Source organism: Phyllostomus discolor, chromosome 8 (assembly GCF_004126475.2).
Source record: "Phyllostomus discolor isolate MPI-MPIP mPhyDis1 chromosome 8, mPhyDis1.pri.v3, whole genome shotgun sequence".
Lineage (NCBI taxonomy): Eukaryota > Metazoa > Chordata > Mammalia > Chiroptera > Phyllostomidae > Phyllostomus > Phyllostomus discolor.
Genome location: NC_040910.2, coordinates 49437419 through 49457355, shown reverse-complemented (window position 1 = coordinate 49457355; position 19937 = coordinate 49437419). Strand labels below are relative to the sequence as shown.

Here is a 19937-nt window from a genome sequence, read left to right as displayed (position 1 = left end):
CATGCCCCCTCAAGTATGCATGGCCTACAGCTGTTCCACCTACAAAGTAGAGCTGAGTAGTAGCGACAGAGATAATATAACCCCAAAGCCAAAAATATTGAATACCTGATCCTTGAACGAAGGAAGAAACTGCAGGCCTGATGGGATATGCTGAGTATTAAAGAACCAGAGGGTACCCAACCATCGTGGCATGTCTGAGACAAAAGGGAAGAGGCACACCAAGGAGGTGCTCCAGCTCCATTTGGCCCCAGAGGGCAAAGCGGTACCTGCTCTCCCCAAGGTATGAAGCCTCATTAGCCTGCAGAGCAGGAGAGAGCATGACTCGGCACACTACCTGCGAAGAACCAGCCCCATGAGGGGCATGGAGCTGACAGTGAAGCCACACAAGCCCATCCTTGGCAACCAGAACTGGCCTGTCTTCACTGTCAAGCCAAGGTGTGCACTAGGGTAACAGCCAGTATGTGCTCTCCAGGGCCTTGGTCTGCCCCTGCCTGTCCTCCCTTAGCCACAGCAACCACAGCCTCACTGAGGGACAGATCCTCTACTCCCTGCACTGCACCAATGAGGCCATTCCTAAAGCCCCTTGAAACCTCCCAGTGCTAGCAACACCTCACCAAGGCCTTCAAGGCTCCGTCTGCATCTCACACATATGTATATGTTCTCTCTCTCTCTCTCTCTCTCTCTCTCTCTCACACACACACACACACACACACACACCATGCTCTTAGTTCCAACCACATTGGCCTTGTCTCAATTCTTCATACCCACCACACCTGCCTGCTTCTACTACCAGGTCTTTGCACATGCTCTTCCCACTGCTGGGAAAGCCCTTCCTCCCACTCATCCTTCAGACACAAGCAAGCACCTATTACTCAGGGCTGCTCTGGCTGCCAACTCTTACCCCTCCCCCATTCCATCTCCTAGGACTAAAGCCCAGCTGAACTTGACATCTGACATTCAATAGGTTCTCTCCTCCAACTGCTCCACAAGACAAAGAGCTCTTGCTCATCTCCTTATCCAACGCCCAACGAGGCACACAGGAGGAAATGGCAAATGGAATCCTCCCTGAGTTATAAATACCCAACCACTATGCTTCCACCAAAGACTAGAGTCAAAAACATAACAATATAAACTCTACCCAGGAAGAGGCAACATGAAGATAAGCAAGGACACAGCCCACCACAGCCCATGGGGAAGCTCTCACTGCCTCCTGCACACAGCTGTTTGGAGAAAGGCATCTGGAGGTTCCAGAGGCCTTTATGGCCTTGTGTCTTGAAGGGCCTCCTCTCTCATCGTTGAGATGTGTGAGCTACACCTCAGCACCCATGCACCCATACCCTATACTCCCTTCCTTTCTTATCTCAACCTAACACACCGAGCCACAGTACTTCCAACTGATCCCTGTCCTCTCCAAGGCTTGATTCCACCACACCCTCTGTTCTCCTAGAAATTCCAGCAGTCCCTCCCTTTCACACCACCAAACCATTCCAAATGTTTCAGTGCCTCTTCCTGATGAATTACTAGCTAAAGGAGCCCACCTGGCCCCCTGGACCATCACAGGACCAAGAACCAGGCAGGTGCTCAAAAAGAAACTAGCTCTTACTTTTACTACTGTAATTAATACTGTTCCTCAAAATACTGACTCCTTTCTACAGGTTTCTTTCAATGTTTCAATTCTTGCTCCCCAGCAGCTACCCAGGACAAGGTCCCATGGCAATTCAAAACTTCAGACATATAGGACAAAGGAGGCAAGAATATATAATGGGGTAAAGACCGTCTATTCAACAAATGATTGGGAAAACTGGACAGATACATACAAAAAAAAAAAAAAAAGAAAGAAAGAAAGAAAGAAACCAGACCACCTTCTTATACCACATATAAGAATAAACTCACCCTGGCTGGTGTGGCTCAGTGGTTGGGTGCCAGCGTGTGAATCAAAGGGTCACTGGTTTGATTTCCAATCAGGATACATGCCTGGGTTGTGTGGGCCAGGTCCCCAGTAGGGGCATTTGAGAAGCAACCATAAATTGATGTTTCTCTCCCTCTTTGGGGGGGGGGGGGGGGGGGGAATAAACTCAGAATGGATTAGACTTAAATGTAAGACCTGAAACCATAAAAGAAGAAAACATAGGCAATAAACTCTGGCATTGCTCTCAGTAATATTTTTATTGCTAGATCTCCTTGGGCAAGGGAAACAAAAGAAAATGTAAACAAACGAAACTATATCAAACAAAAGTTTTTGCACAGCAAAGAAAACCATCAACAAAATGGAAAGACAACCTACTGACTGGGAGAAGATATCTTCCAATGATACATCCAATAAGGGGTTAATATCCAAAACTTATAAAGAACTCACACAACTTAACACCAAAAAACAATACAAATTAAAAGATGGGCAGAGGACCTGAATAAACATTTCTCCAAAGAAGACATATACAGATGGCCAATAGACATGAAAAGATGCTTAACATCACTAATTATCAGAGACATACAAATTAAAAACAGTGAGACAGCACCTCATGCCTATCATTAATGAACAAGGGTTAGCAAGATGTGGAGAAAAGAGAACCTTCATGCATTGTTAATAGGACTGCAAATTGGTGCAGCCACTATGGAAAACTGCATGGAAGTTCTTCAAAAAATTCAAAATAGATCTACCATATGATCCAGCAATCCTACTTCTTGGTATTTATCTGAAGGAACACAAAACACTAATTAGAAACAATACCTATAGTCACTGCAGCATTATTTACAATAGCCAAGATATGGAAGCAACCTAAGTGTCCATCAACAGGTGACTGGAAAAGAAGATGTAGCACATATACAAAATGGAGTATTACTCAGCCATAGAAAAGAGTGAAATCTTATCATCTGCAACAACATGGATGAACCTAGAGGGTATTATGCTAAGTGAAATTAGAGAAAGACAAATACCATATTGTTTCCCTTATATGTGCAATCTAAAGAATAGCATAAACAAACAAAACAGAAACAGACTCACAGATATAGAGAACGGGGAGGTTAGGGGACTGGGTGAAAAAGGTAAAGGGAGTAAGAAATGTAATTGGTAGTTACAAGATAGTCACGGGCATGTCAAGTACAGCATAGGGAATTATAACCAATAATACCGCAATACCTATAAGGGGGACCCAAAAAAACAGAATTTATAAAAATTGTACATTTATTCTTACTGCACATGTTTAAACTTCAGTCACCTTCAAAGTACTCTCCATTTCATGCAATACCATCGAGATGTTTTTTTCCACTGCTCAAAACAAGTTTTTGAACTTGTCAATTTTGATGCATTTTAGTGCTTCTGCCTTTTTTGTTTCACCTCTTCCACAAAGGGCAAAATGTTTCCCTTTGAGGACTTTTTTCATCCGGGAACCAAACAAAAACAAACAAAAAGAAGTCGCTTGGGATGAGATCACGTGACTAGGGAGGCTGGGGCATAGAGTGATGCTGTTTTTTGGTCAAAAACTGCTGAATACTCAGCACAATGTGGGCAAGTGCGCTCATAAATCCCCCACCATGAAATGGGCAAATGCACTTAAAGTCTTCAAAATTTGAATTCACTGAAGCTGAATGCAGCCTCTCACACCACCACCAGCTGATACACTGATATAAATGGGTTCCTAGAACACTCACCTAGAAGGGGAAGCCTTTACTACAAGAGGCTGGCCCTTCAGAAAATTCCGCAGTTTTTTAAGTCCCCCCTTGTCTATGGTGCCAGATGGGATATTAGACAGACTTATTAGGGAGAATCACTTCTCAAAGTATATAAATGTCTAACCACCACATTGTATACCTGAAACTAATATAAATTAATATTGAATGTCAACTGTAACTGAAAAATAAAACTTTAGATAAACCCCAGTAATGCCCAGTAATCAAGTGTCCACATCTAGCCTAGTCTGAGACTTCGGGAAGTGTAAGAAGTATTTAGTACTGAGGATGTATATGTGTTACAATACTAAAAGACATCCTGAAGAAACTGTCACAAGAACAAAAGGGGAAATGACCTCTTTGTTAATAACAAGGTCCTAGGAACTGGTGTCTCCCACTTTGTATTATGCTGTATTAAGGAAATTCTCTGACAAATAGCCACAGGAAAACAAGGAAATACCTTTCATCTCGGAGCTGAGTGCTAGAGCAGAGAAGACCTCAGATGTTTCTGGACTCTGCTCTCTAAAGCCCTCTGAAGACTCCAGGAATCCTGTATCAGCCCACCAAGCTGGGTACATCTAAGCCCCACCCCTCTAGGGACCAAAGAACACCCATGGAATCTCTGTGCTCCAACACTCCCAAGATGATGTTACAATGAACCTTTTAGAACCACGCATATCCTTTTTTAAATCCCACAGTATCTGGCACAAGGGAGACCATCAAAACAAGTGCCTTTGTTCCTTTCTCCCTAAGCTAACTCTTAGGGAGGATAAAATGAAGCTCCTGTAGGAATATAGGGTATTTCTGAATTCAAAAAGGTTCTATTTTGCCCTGACCAGTTTGGCTCAGTTGCTCGGCACATCATCCCATGGACCAAAGGGTCACAGGTTCAATTCTTGGTCAGGGCACATGCCTAGGTTGCAGGTTCAGTCTCTAGGGATGTGTACTCAAGGTGCCTAATCAGTATTTCTATCTTGAATTGATGTTTCTCTCCCTCCCTCTCTCCTTTCCCTTCTCTCTAAAATCAATAAGCATAGCACTGTCTGGTGTGGCTCAGTGGATTGAGTGCCGGCCTGCAGGCCAAAGGGTCCCCAGTTCAATTCCCAGTATACAACATACGCCTGGATTGTGGGCCGGGTCCCTGGCAGGGGGCATGCAAGCGGGAACCACACATTGATGTCTCTCTCCCTTTCTTCCTCCTTTCCCATCTTGAAAAATAAATAAAATCTTTTTTTAAAAAATAAATAAAATCAATAAGCATGTCCTTAGGTGAGGATAAATACAAATAGTTCCATTTTTTTACTGTATTAAAATATAAGTAAAAAATAAAAAATAAAATATATATAACATACTCAAAGATACAACAGTGTGGTGATTACCAGAGAGGGAGGGGGTAGAGACAGCAGTAAAGGGTAAAAAGTGGGACAAACATATGGTGATGGAAAGAGATTTACTTTGGGTAGCAAACACACAATGCAATATACAGATGATGGGTCACAGAATTGTACACCTGAAACCTATGTAATTGTGTTGACCAATGTAACCCCCAATAAAATAAGAAACATACATAAAATTTACCATCTTAGCCATTTTGAGTGCACATTTTAGTGGTGTTAAGTTCATTCACAATGTTGCGCAACCATCCCCTCCCCACCATTCATCTCCAGAACTTTTTCATCTTGCAAAATTAAAACTCTGTCCCCATAAAACACTAACTCCCCATGCCCCCACGCCTGGCATCCATCATTCCACTTCTGTCTCTATAAATTTGACTACTCTAGGGATCTCATATAAGTGGGATCACACAGTATGTCCCTTGGTATCGGGTTTATTTCATTTAGCACAATGTATCTTTAATGTAGAACCACATACATTTTAACCCCTTGGGACCAAAGTATGTACAGAACAAAGCCCTGGTATACCTGCAGCCCAAATGGCTTCCCAGACCAGCCATAACCCGGATACCCTCTGCTGTCAACCAGTACTTCCCACCATTCCCCACATAAACTATACAAAACTTTCCAGTGGCACTGGAAAGACTCAGAATGGTTAAGACAGAACAGCATCAAACGTTATGCCATGGATGCACTTCAAGTGCACCTATCTCACCCCTGCTCTTACCTCCCACAACACACTGTCTTTGTGGACACACCTCTTCCAGCCCCATCTCATAGCCATGAAACAAGTCAAAAAGTGCCTGTCAGATGAACAGTAACAATGACTAATTTGTGCATGAACTTTTCCAAAAAGTAGAAGCCAGAGACATCACAGCTCAACCCAAACCTATTCCCTAAACTAAAGCACCTGGGTCAGACATGGGACCCTTACACAGGCCCACTGGGGGAGTGAACCCTGAGCTCCCAATATATCCAACTCTAGCCAGGAGAGACCTAGACCACAAGCCCACGTACCACTTCATTGAAAAAGAAAACACTGTACTCCCTTCAAGTTCTGAGCACCAAGCCCACCCATCTTGTGAGCCCGACCCTAGCTGAGATGCAAGGATGCTTGCACAGAAGAAATAGTAACACCAAGGGACCCCACACAAGGTATCCACTCACAGAAGGAGGGTACTTTGTTGATCATCATTTTAAACAGGAAAGCCCAGAGTAACCCAATTATCACTGGGTTAACTGTTCCTGAAAAGAATAAGAGAGCAAAAATGATGGTGAGATCCCCCACTAAATTTGGCTTTGCAAGCAGTCTCCTTTGCAAACACACATGTCCCTGAGTGACATGTCACTGCAAAACATGCCAAGAGCCTCCTGAGACAACTAACATGCGGGGAGACTGGGGAGGGGGCAGTTGAGTCTCCAGGACCATGTGAAACAGGAAAATTTAGGAGTGAAGATCACAAAAAGCCCCACTTGCAGAAGATATCGCCTCCATTGTAGCAGGTGGCCAAAAGGAGATTCCAACAACATCCAGCCTCCCTCCCAAGAGAGACCATCCAGGGATCCTCCACATTGTGTGGCATCTCAACCAACTGTATTACCTTCATAGTTGGCTTGTGTTTCTTTTCTTCTTCTTTTTTTTTTTTTTAAGATTTTTTATTTATTTTTAGACAGAAAGGAAAGGGAGAGGCAGAGAAACATCAATGGGTGGTTGCCTTTCACATGTCCCCCACTGGGGATCTGGCCAGCTACCCAGGCATGTGCCCTGACTGGGAATCAAACCGGCAACCCTATTGTTTGCAGGCAGGCACTCAATCCACTGAGCCACATCAGCCAGGGAAGGTTGTGTTTATTTTCATGTCAAGAAATAAATCCTCCAACTATTTTATTCTCAAAGATTTTTTGAGTTTGTTTTTAAAGTAGCAACACCTTATCACAGAGGTAACCAACCTCCTGAGGTGAGACTCTTTCCTTCACCAATGGACAGAATATCCTCCACTGGACTGGTCACAGGTGCCATGTGCTGCCTCAAGCCAGGTCTGTGAAGCCACAGGATTGTATGTGCTGTAAGAGTCAGAGCAAAGCCACCACCTGAACATCTCCATGCAGTAAAGACAGCCCATTCAGCAGGTTACTTCCTCATTTGTTGACAATAAGGCACCAACCCTGATCTGCATATTCACAAATGGGCAAAGACCAAACAATCCCCAAAGTCTTCCAGGAGGAGCAGCATGGAGGCCATTGCTGGGCCACCTTCAAATACAAAGTCTTGGTGCATAAACAGCCAGATCCAGCACATAACCTTGTACCTCCAGTGGGTGCTCTCCACATATGTTCCAGAACATTTTTCTTTGGGAGAAGGAAAAACATCTGTCTGTTGTTCAAGCACCCAGAAAGAATAGCATTCTGAGGCAGCCCCACTATATACAAATGAAGACCTGGGCCAACAGCCAAGGTAAGACTAACTACTGTAGTCAGTTAATAACAGCAGACAGGAAGGCAAAAATCTCTCTGAAAAAAGATAAACAGAGTACCTTCAATTCTCACCTCTAACTCCCAACCACCACCTCCCCAGCTGCACCACTCTAGTTGGAAAGACCTGGAGCCTCAAGAAGCTTCTGCCTTGATCTCAAAGGGTCCCATCCTCCAGGATGGCAACAGGAGACTGGGAATGAGTGACTTAGGTCTGTTAAAGCTGGTAGTTTCCAGAACACTAAAGGATCTCCCTAGATGCAAATCCAGAGAGGCTAGGTCTTCCTGGACTGGCAGCTGAGCAAGGGGTAGTGGGAGGGAACTGTGGTCCACGCTGTGGCCATGTCTGTGTCCATAGGGTGTTGTAGCCCTATAAACCCATGCCTTCAGTCCAGACCTAGCAAGACACTAGGGTCCTTCATGGGGTCCTGCAGAAGGCAGTGACTGGCAATCTGTGTGTCCTGCGTCCCCCAGAGAAACAGGAAAGCCCAAGGGATGGCTGTTGACATGTGAAGAAAGAGAAGCAGCAAATGCCGTGATGACACATTGGCTCCTTCTGATGGGCAGAGTGTGGAGAGAGCCAAAAGCCCCACACCAGGACTGGCCCAGAGAATGGAGCCAGGTGCCAAGCAAGAGGGTGCTATGTTTGTCCATGCCTGTTCCTACAAGGACCTGACTGAAGTGGAGGATGGGGAAGCTCCTGGGGAGAGTCCCAAGGAGGGTGCTTGGGGTCCACCACTGATACCTGAAGACATGTGCCAGATCAATCATTACTTCAGTGAGCTGAGCACCTAGCTGATGAGCATGGCCCAAGACCTCCAGAAGGAGATGCTGCTAGGAAGCTCTGAAGACTGGGCAGAGCCCCCAGGGGTAGCCGCAGACCAGCCATAGAGACCCCCAGAGAGGGCACAGACAAGGGGGATTATGGAGGCTGCTGAGGCCTGGTGATTGCACCAGAAGCATGTCTTAGCTCTGTGCAAGGTAAGGCTACCTGTATACTTCAGCTATGGGTCAGAGGAGGCACTTTCCAGCACCATGGGTGTCATGGTGGTCCTAATGTCCTTCCTGCAGGCTGACAAAAACACCATTCCTTCCATCCACGCAGAAGGCTACAAGGTAGTATTTGTATGCCCACTGGTGCTGGTGGTGGTGGCCCGTACACAACAGTCCAGCATGAACTGAGGCAGAATCTGCTCTATATTTACCAGATCCTGAGCCTTCTTACAGGCATGCAGCTGAACCACATCTTTCAGCAGAAGCAGAACTACAACAGAGGCAGAACTATGACCTGTGGCGCCATTCTTGGGCTCAGCGCACATTACAGACAGACAACCTGCTGCAGTTCATGGTACAAGACCCTAGCTTCCTTATAGGGGCAGCTGGGTGTGACACTGTGCCAGCCTACAGCAGGTGTCCGTGCACAGCCTGGTTTTCTCCACCCTGCTGGTGTACACAACCAGCCTGTGGCACTTGTGCACCACAAAGACCAATTCCTGCATCCTGTTGACCTTCACCTGCTCTTCAACCTCATAAGTTCCTCTTCGTCCTTCCATGAAGGTGAGGCCTGGGTGCTTCTGTGCCTGCCCAAAGTCAACACAGCCAGCTTCTTCCATGCGCACAACTCTTATCTGGAGCCTGGCATTGATCTCTGCCTACTTCTCATCTCCAAAAACGATGATGACTTCTTTGCCATCCTTTCCTCTACTTTCAGGAGCACCTATGGAAGCACGGAGCCCACGTGGTACAGCAGGAGGCACTGTGCACACATTACTGCAGTGTTGTCCAAGTGGGCATCCCTGACCATCGCCATTTCTTCTCTACATCTGAGAGCTCAGGACTCTTCACTAGCCCTGAGATTGAGGCCCCATATACCAGTAAAGAGGAGCAGGAGGAGTGGCTACTGGGCCTCTACCAGTACCTGCAGAGCTGTGCCCATAATGCCTCCCACCCACTCAAGACCATCTACTACACAGGTCCCAACAAGAACCTCCTGGCCTGAAATGACAGTACCTCTGAGCTCTACATGTGCTACAGCCCCCTGGAGACCAATGTCATCCTTAAGTTGATGTGCTGGATTCACACGGAAAAAGACTGCTTCTTCCCCTAGCTGGTGTGGCTCAGTGGTTTGAACACTGGTCTGTGAACCAAAGGGTCACTCACAGGTTTGATTCCCAGTCAGGCCTAGGTTGTGGGCCAGGTCCCCAGTAGGGGAACGCACAAGAGGCAACTACACATTGATGTTTCTCTCACTCTCTCTAAAAATAAATAAATACATACATACATACATACATAATCAATCTTCAAAAATGTTCACCTCTGCATCTTGATGCCCTTCACGTATTAATGTGTGGACTCAGCCCTCCCAAGTGCACTGGGCCATGGAAGCCATGGGATCCTCCAGGCAGGGCTGGCCTCCCTTGCCCAGGGAGCAGGCAGGGACTGTGGGTTACTGCATGCATTAAAGTGCTTTGGGAGAAAAAAAGCAAAACAAAACAAGTCTGGAATGGCTAGTGAGCACCCAGACAGATGGCAGGGTCACAGTGTCATATATCCACAAAACTTCAAGACAAGTTTTAAACAGAAGGATAAACTTGGTAGAATTCTAGAAATCCAGTCTGACACTGGCCCTTCAAATAAGAACCTATAACCATCTGACCAGTCAAAAGCTTCCCTAAGAGGCAGAATTCATTAGGGGCCAGGTCAAATAGTCAACACCATCTGGCAACTTGTCGGTCGTGGCAGGAGCTGTCCAACAACCACACCATAGCACTGATGGCCTTGACTGAAGCCACACAGTTGGCCCACAGGGTCCTAAGGCCTCACCACAAGGTCCAGGCCAACAAGCTGGTTCTCAGCCCCAGATGCTTCATCACTGCTGCAAACTCTGATGATGAAGCACTGCAGCAATGACAAAAAGCACCTAATATGCTGGGAAGTGTGAAGAAAGAAACTATAACAAATGGCAAAAGCCATCACTAAATTACACCACACACACCAATTAAAAACAAACTGAGAAACAATGTCAACAGACCTCATACCTTCCTGACAATGTACCTGACAGATGATAAAAGATCAGACAGAGGGTTCAAGAAAGAGGTGTTCCTCGAGGAGGGTGTTCACAGAACTCTCAACTGTGCTGACCTACAGAGTAAACCAGGGCCCAGATGGAGGTGAAGGTGGGATACCCCTGGCTCCTTTCAGCTGTTAGAGCTTGCCAGCACCCTGCATGGATATTTCCCATCATGTAATCCTCACAGAAGGGCCACTTGCAGGGACAGGGGATGGCAGGCAGACACAAGGCTCTGCCCACTGGGAGGAGCTTTGCTCGAAGTGTCCAAACAGCCAGCACCTAAGGAGCACACAGGAAAGAAAATGCACTGGGGTCTGATATCTGGAGAACCCCGCTCTAAGAGGAGAATGGCAGCAAAGACCAAACTGCCCCACAGAAGCTTTAAAAGAAAAAAGGGTCTGCCTCCCAAGATGCAATAACAAGAAGTCGAGTCTTAAAACTTGCCTGAAGCTTCTGTCTCAAGTCAGGAGTTTTTCTTGCTGTTAAGAGGTTTTAGTACTAAAAACTCTGATATGTTATGAGGCATGATGCCAAGGACACTTGAATCCCCGCCTTAAAATAAGAAGACCTGAAGAAATCTGCAAGAGCCATGGAGGCTTGGGCTATATCCTCAGTGGGACTTTGCCTGCATTTGAGACTAACCCTGAAGCTGGGGACCCCACAAAGGCAGAACTCTACCACACAAAGTCCACCTCCAACATGAACTGGAATGTCTTTCTTTCACACACCAGAGTGACTGCACAGGTCAGACTCCTTTCCAGCAGTCAGGGCCAGTACTCACACGTACAAACACATGTGTACACATGCACAGGACCAGCACAAACTTTGTGCTGGAAGCTTTGTACTTCCAGGCAAAGGTACACTTCCAAGCTGTCAGTTATTCAGTACACAGACTGCACATCCCAAAGAAACACTGTCCTAAGTGGGGTCAGGTTTCCAAGTGGCCCACAAAGTCCACCTCACTCCAGTGTCTCTGAGAACAATCCTACCAAGACAACCCAATCCCAAGCAAGAAAGATAACGCCTGGGAAGTCACCCAGAGTCCCAGGCCACCAGCCCTTCCTGCAGGGAGGCTGTAAGATAGGCGGGGATAAGGCCATGAAGGAGACAAAGTGGGGCGGTTCACTGACCTAAGTCTTTACCAGGCCAGCCTTGCTAGTGACCCTCATGCCTCCTCCGAGGCCCATCCCTCTACTTTGCTCTGCCTTCAGCAGCCTCACACAGACCCAGATCCTTCCTAACCAGCAAGCGCCAAGACCCAGCCCAAGACCCAGTCTGTGTGGGTCTCTGACACTGCTGCCAGGGCAGGGGCTCTTCTTTCCCCAGAGTCCAGGCTCCTCCTGCATGTTTCATTAGGTTTCAGTGGGGCAAGAAGGGAAATGCCTGACTCTTCATTGAGAAAGCTACCACTGGATACACAAATTCAAAATGCTACAGAAAAAAAGCACATTGAGAACAACTTTGAGGACTTGGAGAGAATCAGCATCTAACAAGTTGAAAAGAAAACTGGTTACTAACTTATGGTCAAGATGGCAACATAGGTAAACACAGCTCACCTCCTCACACAACCATATCAAAACTTGGTTCCCTGCCTGGAACCCCAAGCAGTTAGCCTTAAATGACCCACACATGAACTTACTTAGACTCACTCCCTCCGAGCTCCAAATGCAAGGTAGTAGCTAGAAAGGCACTAGTGGCATATAGGGAGAAAATAAAGTGTCTAGCATCAAGGTGGGAGCTGTAGGACAGCTTTCTCCCAAACAGAAGGAGAAGCAGAGGCCATTGACCCTTTTGTGAACCCTCCTCCCACAGAGCCACAGAGCCACAGAGCCAGCAGGCGGGTACCATATCTGAGATTCCATCAACCTGGCTTACACTGTTTGCCACACTCTGAAGATCCCCTCAGACTCCCTCCCACCCAACTTACCAGCCTACCCCAGTGACCTTTCCATATGAATGTCAGGTCTTGGCTCATGCTTCACAACTTCCCTTTTTTTTTTAAAGATTTTATTATTGTTTTGTTAGAGAGAGGAAGGGAAGGAGAGAGGGAGAGAAACATCAATATGTGGTTGCCTCTCCCACAACCCCAACTGGGGACTTGGCCTGCAACCCAGGCATGTGTCCTGACTGGGAATCAAACTGGCAACCCTTTGAGGTTTGCAGCTTGGCACTCAATCCACTGAGCCACACCTGCCAGGGCACAACTTTCTAAAGCCTATCAAACAAGCAACAGCTGGCCTCAGTAAGCCTCCAGCCCCCTTTTACCTCTTACTAAGTGGTCACAGGCACAGTACTAGCAGCAGCCATCCTATATTCACTGCTTGGCTTTACCTGGGAACCTCCATGCCCAATACAAGTAGCAGCCATCTCAGGTTGCTTTACAGATCAGGCAGGGTGGCCCCGAGCAGAACACAGGTAGGTGCTGACCTTGGCTTGCACCACCTGGGAAAACCCCAGAGCCTGCGCACCCAGTGGACAGCTACAGACCATGCTGGGACATCACCACCCTGCCTCTGCACAGCTGATCCTCCACATAGGGCAGAGGGTAGGTTAAGTGGTCACAGCCAATTCTTGCAGCTGATGAGGCTGGGTAAATCCCTCCCATTGATCTGCCAGCAGCAATCAATGCTCAACTACAAGAGGAAAGTATACTCAGCCCACATGAAAGGCATATCTCAAGTACTCAGCTTGGGTGATACAGGAGGCTGTGCCACTGGACACTATAGGATACCTACTACATTAGGCCACACTACCAAGAGATGGAGTCATAGCAGTTCTACCTAACACATAGAAACAAAAACAGAGAGGCGGCCAAAATGAGGAGACAAAGAAACATGGCAAAAAAACAAACAAAACAAAACAAACAAAAAAATCAAAACTCCAGAAAAATAACTAAACAAAAATAGAGATAAGCAAGCTATCAGATACAGAGTTCAAAACAATGGTTATAAGAATGTTCAAGTAACTTAGTGAGAACTTCAACAGCATAAAAAAGATCCAGTCAGAAATGAAGGACTCACTAATTGAAATAAAGAACAATTCAAGCCCTGGCTGGCGTAGCTCAGTGGATTGAGCGCAGGCTGCGAACCAAAGCATCACAGGTTCGATTCTCAGTCAGGGCACATGCCTGGGTTGCAGGCCATGACCCCCAGCAACCGCACATTGATGTTTCTCTCTCTCTCTCTTTCTCCCTCCCTTCCCTCTCTAAAAATAAATTAAAAAAAAAAAAAAAAAAAACAATTCACAGGGAAACAGTAGTGTGAATGAAGCTGATAATCAAATCAGCGATTTGAAACATAAGAAAAAAGCAAGCAAACAGAACAAGAAAAGAGAATCCAAAAAAACCCCAAAACTAACGATAGTGTGAGCAGCCGCTGCGACTTCAAGCATTCCAACATTCTCATCATAGGGGTGCCATAAGAAAAAGAACAAGAAATTGAAAACATACTTGAAAAAATGGGGGGAGATAGGTGAATTGGTGAAGGGATCAACAAGTAAATACAAGTAGGTAGTTATAGAACAGCCATGGGAATGTAAAGTACCATATAGGAAGTGATGTAGCCCACGAACTTATACCAACGACCCAACAGGAAAAATGGTGTGATGATTGCCTGAGGGGGGTTGCCAGGTGGTGGCATGACAAGGGGGAAAATGGGGACACCTATAATAGCATAATCAATGAAATACAACTTTTGTAAAAAGGGAAAGAAAAGTGGTTACTAAAGGAGGAAAAAAAAGCTTAACAGTGGCTAACAATTATTGAATTCTTTAGTTGGTGCCATGTGTCATGCCAGCAGTTTACATGCATGATTTCATCTAATCCCCATAACCACAGAACAAGGTACTGGCAATGTTACCCACACTTGCCTGGGGACTGCCAATATCACCCACCTTTCACACAAGAGATTGCCCTTGTCACTTACACTTCACATGGGGTCTGGTCTGCCACTGTCACCCACACTTCACATGTAGACTGCCAATGTTACCTGCACTTCACACAGGGACTGCTACTGTCACTTAGAGTTCAGACAGGGGACTGACTGCCATTGTCATCTACACTTCACACAGGGACTGCCACTGTCACCCACATTTCACACAAGGGACTGCCCTTATCATTCACACAATATAGGTACTGCCATTGTCACCTACACTTCACTTGGGGACTGCCATTGATACCCAAACTTGACAGGTAAGAAAGATGGGGCTGAGTGGTCAAGGTGATTGGATAGGGTCACAGGGTTAAGAAGTCAAATGGGGATTCAGACCCAGGTCTGCCATCTCTCAGGCCCAGGCTCAAATCTGAACCACTGCAAATCCAGAACAGTCTGACTCTGAGACCATCCTTGGGCTGGATCCTTCTCAGGGCTCTGGGAAACTCCTTAGAGCAAAGATCAGCACACCCTCTATTCCTCTTCTCAGAACACATTAACTTAACCCTTTACTGAATTGCTGGGAAACCTCCTAGAGGGTTGAGCCTCAATGTACATGCTAGCATCCAGTGGACTTCCTTCTGTTCAAACAGCACAAGCCTCACCCATGAAAGTCAATGAACAAGGCAGACACAAACCAGTGGGAAGGGAACTGGTTCCACTGGTCAGTAACAAAGCAAGGAGGGTTCAAGGATAGTAGAAGACACACAGCCCAGGGGACAGCCCAGGCCCTGCAGAGAGGGCTTCCCAGGTGCGCAGTAGCCAGGGCCCACACCAGCCCTCCCAGCTCTGCATATGGGGCACCAGGCTGCTGCCTTCACCTAACTCACCTGATTACACACCACCGCCCTAAAACCCAAAATCAATCAGGACCCTGACAGTGTTGTGGTCATCACCAGCCAGATGCTGTGATCTGATCCAGGTCATCCCTTCCAAGTGCCAAATCCCCAAAGTTCCTTCCCGTCCTGCACCCACAACCCTTTGCTGCTCTCAAAACCAGTATTATCACTTGGCAGGACACCCACATGTCTTCTCCCCTGGACTATGCCAAAAAAACAAAGATTTGAAAACACTTGATGAATGCATGAAACAAAAAAAAATTCTAAACCAGGAAGCAGCAGCTGTTGGAATAATTCATGTGGATATTTCAGAGAAGCAACTTAACCACTGAGTCCTTCTGGAAAACTGTCCAAAATCTCAAGCTGAAAAATCCTTAGAATCTAGAAAATGTGGGTTACCAACCAGTTCCCAGGGCACTGCAATCACACTGAGTCTCTTGCTGGTCCCTCTAATTGCTACAAAGTTCTTTCTCAGACTACATTAAGGGTTGTGTCCCTCTAATTTCCATTCATCCATCACTACTTCACTCCTGGGAGCAGAGCAGAATAAACTTTTCCTACATATAAGAGATAGGCCCTTGGGTATTTTAGTCCCTCACCTATCATTTATTTCACTCACACCTAACACAAAGTACTGTTAGTTTGGTGAGGAGGAGATGCAAGGACAAACCAAGTTCTGCACTGGGCCCCAGAGGCCACAGTTATCCAGCAGGATAGGATCACAGATATGCCCTGAGGGTCCTGACCGTCACACACGGCCTCCATGCCCTCCCAGCCTCAAGAAGCAGAGTGGCCAAGTAGAACCACAGGCTGGGCTGTCTCACCAACACACACCTTCTTCCAGGAAGTATTAGTAGACAAAACCTAAAACCACCCTCTACAGAACCTAGCTCACCCCACCTTTGCTTAAATTCAGCACCCCTAAAATCATACCCATAATCTGTGGGACCTGTGTCACCTTCCAGTCCTCCCTCAGCTGCCACCTCTCAGCTGTGTTCCTGCTCACCCTTTCTCTCTCTCAGGACACCCTACCCTGTCTCTCCATGTGGCCGTAGATCCCCGGGGACTGGAATAGGCCATCTCATGCACCACTGTACCCCAGGAGCACCGCACAGCCCACACAGCAAAGTACCCCAGTTGTTGAATGGACAGATGTGACCTGTCCTCATCCCCTGGTAACCAGTTTAGTTCCCACCCAATCTACCTACACACTGTCTCCAGCACCTGTGCCTGCTTTTTATTCCCCATCAGGCAAATTCAAGACTGTATCAGTTCACGCCTGCCTTTTATCAATGGCAGTTTTTCCTGTCTGGCTTCCTTGCCCAATTCAAGTCAACATTCTTCCCCCCAGAAACCTCTGAGGGCTCTCCATGCTTTTAGGATGAAAAATAAAACAGCCTTTCCTTTAAGGCAGGGGTATCAAACTTATTTTCACTGGGGCCACATCAGCCTCATGGCTGCCTTCAAAGGGCCAAATGTAATTTTAAGACTGTATAAATGTAACTACTCTTTTAACAGTTAAGCAAGAGTGTGACACTGCCACTGGGTAGAAATAAGGTACCGGGCTGGACAAAACAAGGTGGAGGGCTGGATTCATCCGAGGGCCTTGTGTTTGCCACCTGTGATTTAAGGTCGTCAACAATAACCAGAACAAACTGCATTTTTCAACCCTCTTTCCCACTACAACTTTCCATAAACCCTGGCATCTGGAAGGGTGATCTGCCAACTTGACACTCCAGTGCAGTGGACACTCCTTGTGAAAGGTCTAATCCAGTGTCAAGCAACTTCCCACAAGAGCTGTAAACTTCAAGACCAAGAAAACCATCTCTCTTCTCAGAAGGGTGGGAGTGGGTCGAGATGATGTACGGAACTGGGGACAGACACAAATCAGATGCTCATTATTCTCACATCATGGCATGTAACAAAAAGGGAATTTCTACAACACAAAGCTACTCACAGCTTCAGATGCTGCCCAGGGGCTAGGGCCACCTGGTTGCAAGGACATCTTTGCACTTCTCCCATCAGCTAAGAAACTCTGCTTAGAGAATCCCACAACCAGCAACACATCTCCTGCTCTGGTCATTTCATCATGTGGTGATGAGAAGCCCACATAACATTTCACTCCATGGGGTATTGAGCACAGTAGCTTATGCCCTTAAATGTGAATGGGTTAATTTTTTTTAATAACTTAAAAAAAAAAAAAGCCCTGGCCAGCATGGCTCAGTTGGCTGGGCACTGTCTTGCGGACCGAAAGGCCATGGGTTTGATTCCCGGTCAGGGCACATGCTTATTAGGTTGCTGGTTCAGTCCCTGGTTGGGGCGTATACAAAAGGCAACCAATCAATGCTTCTCTTACATTGATGTCTCTCTCTCTCCCTTTCTCTTCTTTCCCTCTAAAAAACAATGAAAAAATGTCCCCTGGTGAGGATTATTAAAAAACAAAACAAAACAAAACAAAAAACAGTGCCTCATAGACTCAGAAAGCTGGTTAAACAAATCCAAGTTACCTTGTTTTCTAAGCAATTTGTTTCCTTTTCTCTTTTGCAATAAACCATGGTAACAAAGTAAACAAGCTCCCACCATCTCAGACTTCACAGGTGAGTGCATGTCTCTGAGACACTCACCTAATGCTGAGCTCCTATCCCAGGTGATGACCTGTCCACTTCCGTTGCCTTTTGTGGGAGGGTCATCTGATATTATCTCTGGAAAGTAAGAGGAACCCCTTCCAAACTCCCAAAGTGGGTAAGCAGGTGCTCCAGCAACAGGAAAGGCTTCCTGTTCTATCCTGAGCTGAGATCCTGACTCACCAATGGGCCTCCAGGAAACCCTCACCATCTCCTGCCCCCAGTCTTCTGTCCTCCAAACAAAACATGTTGAACCCTTCTAACCAGTCCTGTGATATGGTGTAAAGACCACTCCATCAGCCAAAGCAGACTCTCCCAGATATAAATAATATAATAGTAAATAACTTCCCTGAACGCTTTTTAGCAGCCAGGCTGCACTGTTCTGGAATCAACCAGTATCCTTTGTAGAGTGTCAAAGCCCCTCTCTCTTGCCACGGACTAGCACAGCTGACCATGAGAACTTAGTCTAGGACCTGACGTAAGCCAGTTCCACCTTATTTACATGTGTTGCTTTTAAGAATTTAGAAATGGTCACCCTCATGTCTGAAGGATGTCTACTCAAGTAAGTACCATCACTTTTCTTAGCAGACAGGAAAAGCAGTTTTATGCACTTAAAATTAAAAGCCACCACTAACTCAACTCCAGAACAGGAAACACAGCTACATCTTTAAAAAAACAAAACAAAACAAAACAAAAAACTGCCCTGAAATTCCAAAAGCAGCCTTGAGGTCTTCCTCCCTGTGTCCTGTCCTATCCTCTCACCACAATGGCCTTGGCTCAGAAAGGAAACCTGCCAATGGACCTACATAAAGGGAGGAGGAACCTAAAACAAAACAAACTATCCAAACCATGAAGAAATAAAGATGACAGACGTGACCAGGGTAGCTCTAGGAGGGAATGAAGAGCTATCTATATTCCCTCCCTTCTATAAGCTAGCAGGGGAAAAGTCACTCTTCTCAAGCCTCAGTTTCCAGTGTATAATATCCATGGCTCCTCCCACTCATCTTGAATGAAATCTGTGTGCTGCATGATGGGCACACAGCAAAACTGCACAAAGAAGCAGTCTAGTCCCAAGTGAATTCTAAAGTTGTCTGTTGCCCAAGGACCAAAAACAGTTCCATTTCCAATGCCCTGCTCAACACATATAAATTAACAATATGGCTGCAATTACATCTCATTCCAGACTCTACATTAATATCTTCACCTAAGGAAACTTCAAAAGTAGACCAGACAACTCCTACCACTGACACCTGATGCTCCCTGCCTCCTCCCCAGACTTCAGCATCAAGAACATCGCTTTGGAACCTGACCAGTGTTGGCTCAGTTGGTTGGGTATCATCCCTCAGAGTAAATGCCTGGGTTGTGGGTTCAGTCCCCAGTTGGGGTGGGTATGTTTCCCTCTTTCTCCCTCTCTTCCTGCCTCACAAAAAATAAATAAAATCATGGGGAAAAAGGAAGGAAGGAAGGAAGGAAGGAAGGAACTGTCACTTGGGTTGGAAAAAGACAACAGTTATTTAAACAAAAGTATTAAGCAAAATACTAATCAAGCCCTCAAAATCTCCCAGGATTCCAGTGGGTATAGGAGAATCCCACCTGGAAAGGATCTGACTGCAGAATCCTCTGAAAAAGCCAGTGCCATTAAGAGGGTAGACATTAACCCTTTAAATGAACAGGGGAAAAAATTAGGCCACAAAACATGAAGTTCAGTTGTCCCATCAATGATACATAAGTCCTGAGGACATCACAGATCTGGGGTAACTCAACCAATACCCTCAACTCAAGAATTCAGTTTGAGCCCTGAATGGTGTAGCTCAGTGGATTGAGCGTGAGCCTGCAAACCAAATGGCTACCGGTTCAGTTCCCAGTCAGGGCACATGCCTGGGTTGCGGGCCAGGGGTGCACAAGAGGCAGCTACACACTGATGTTTCTCTCCCTCTCTTTCT

The 19937-nt window shown here is 46.2% G+C and overlaps 1 protein-coding gene and 1 pseudogene across 3 annotated transcripts in view; one reads left to right on the top strand and one right to left on the bottom strand.

Moving 5' to 3' along the window:
- Positions 1–19937, bottom strand: part of GATAD2A (GATA zinc finger domain containing 2A) — a 104944-nt gene that overhangs the window by 63823 nt on the left and 21184 nt on the right. The gene's annotated exons all lie outside the window — the stretch shown is intronic.
- On the top strand, positions 7777–9732 carry LOC114503743 (annotated as a pseudogene).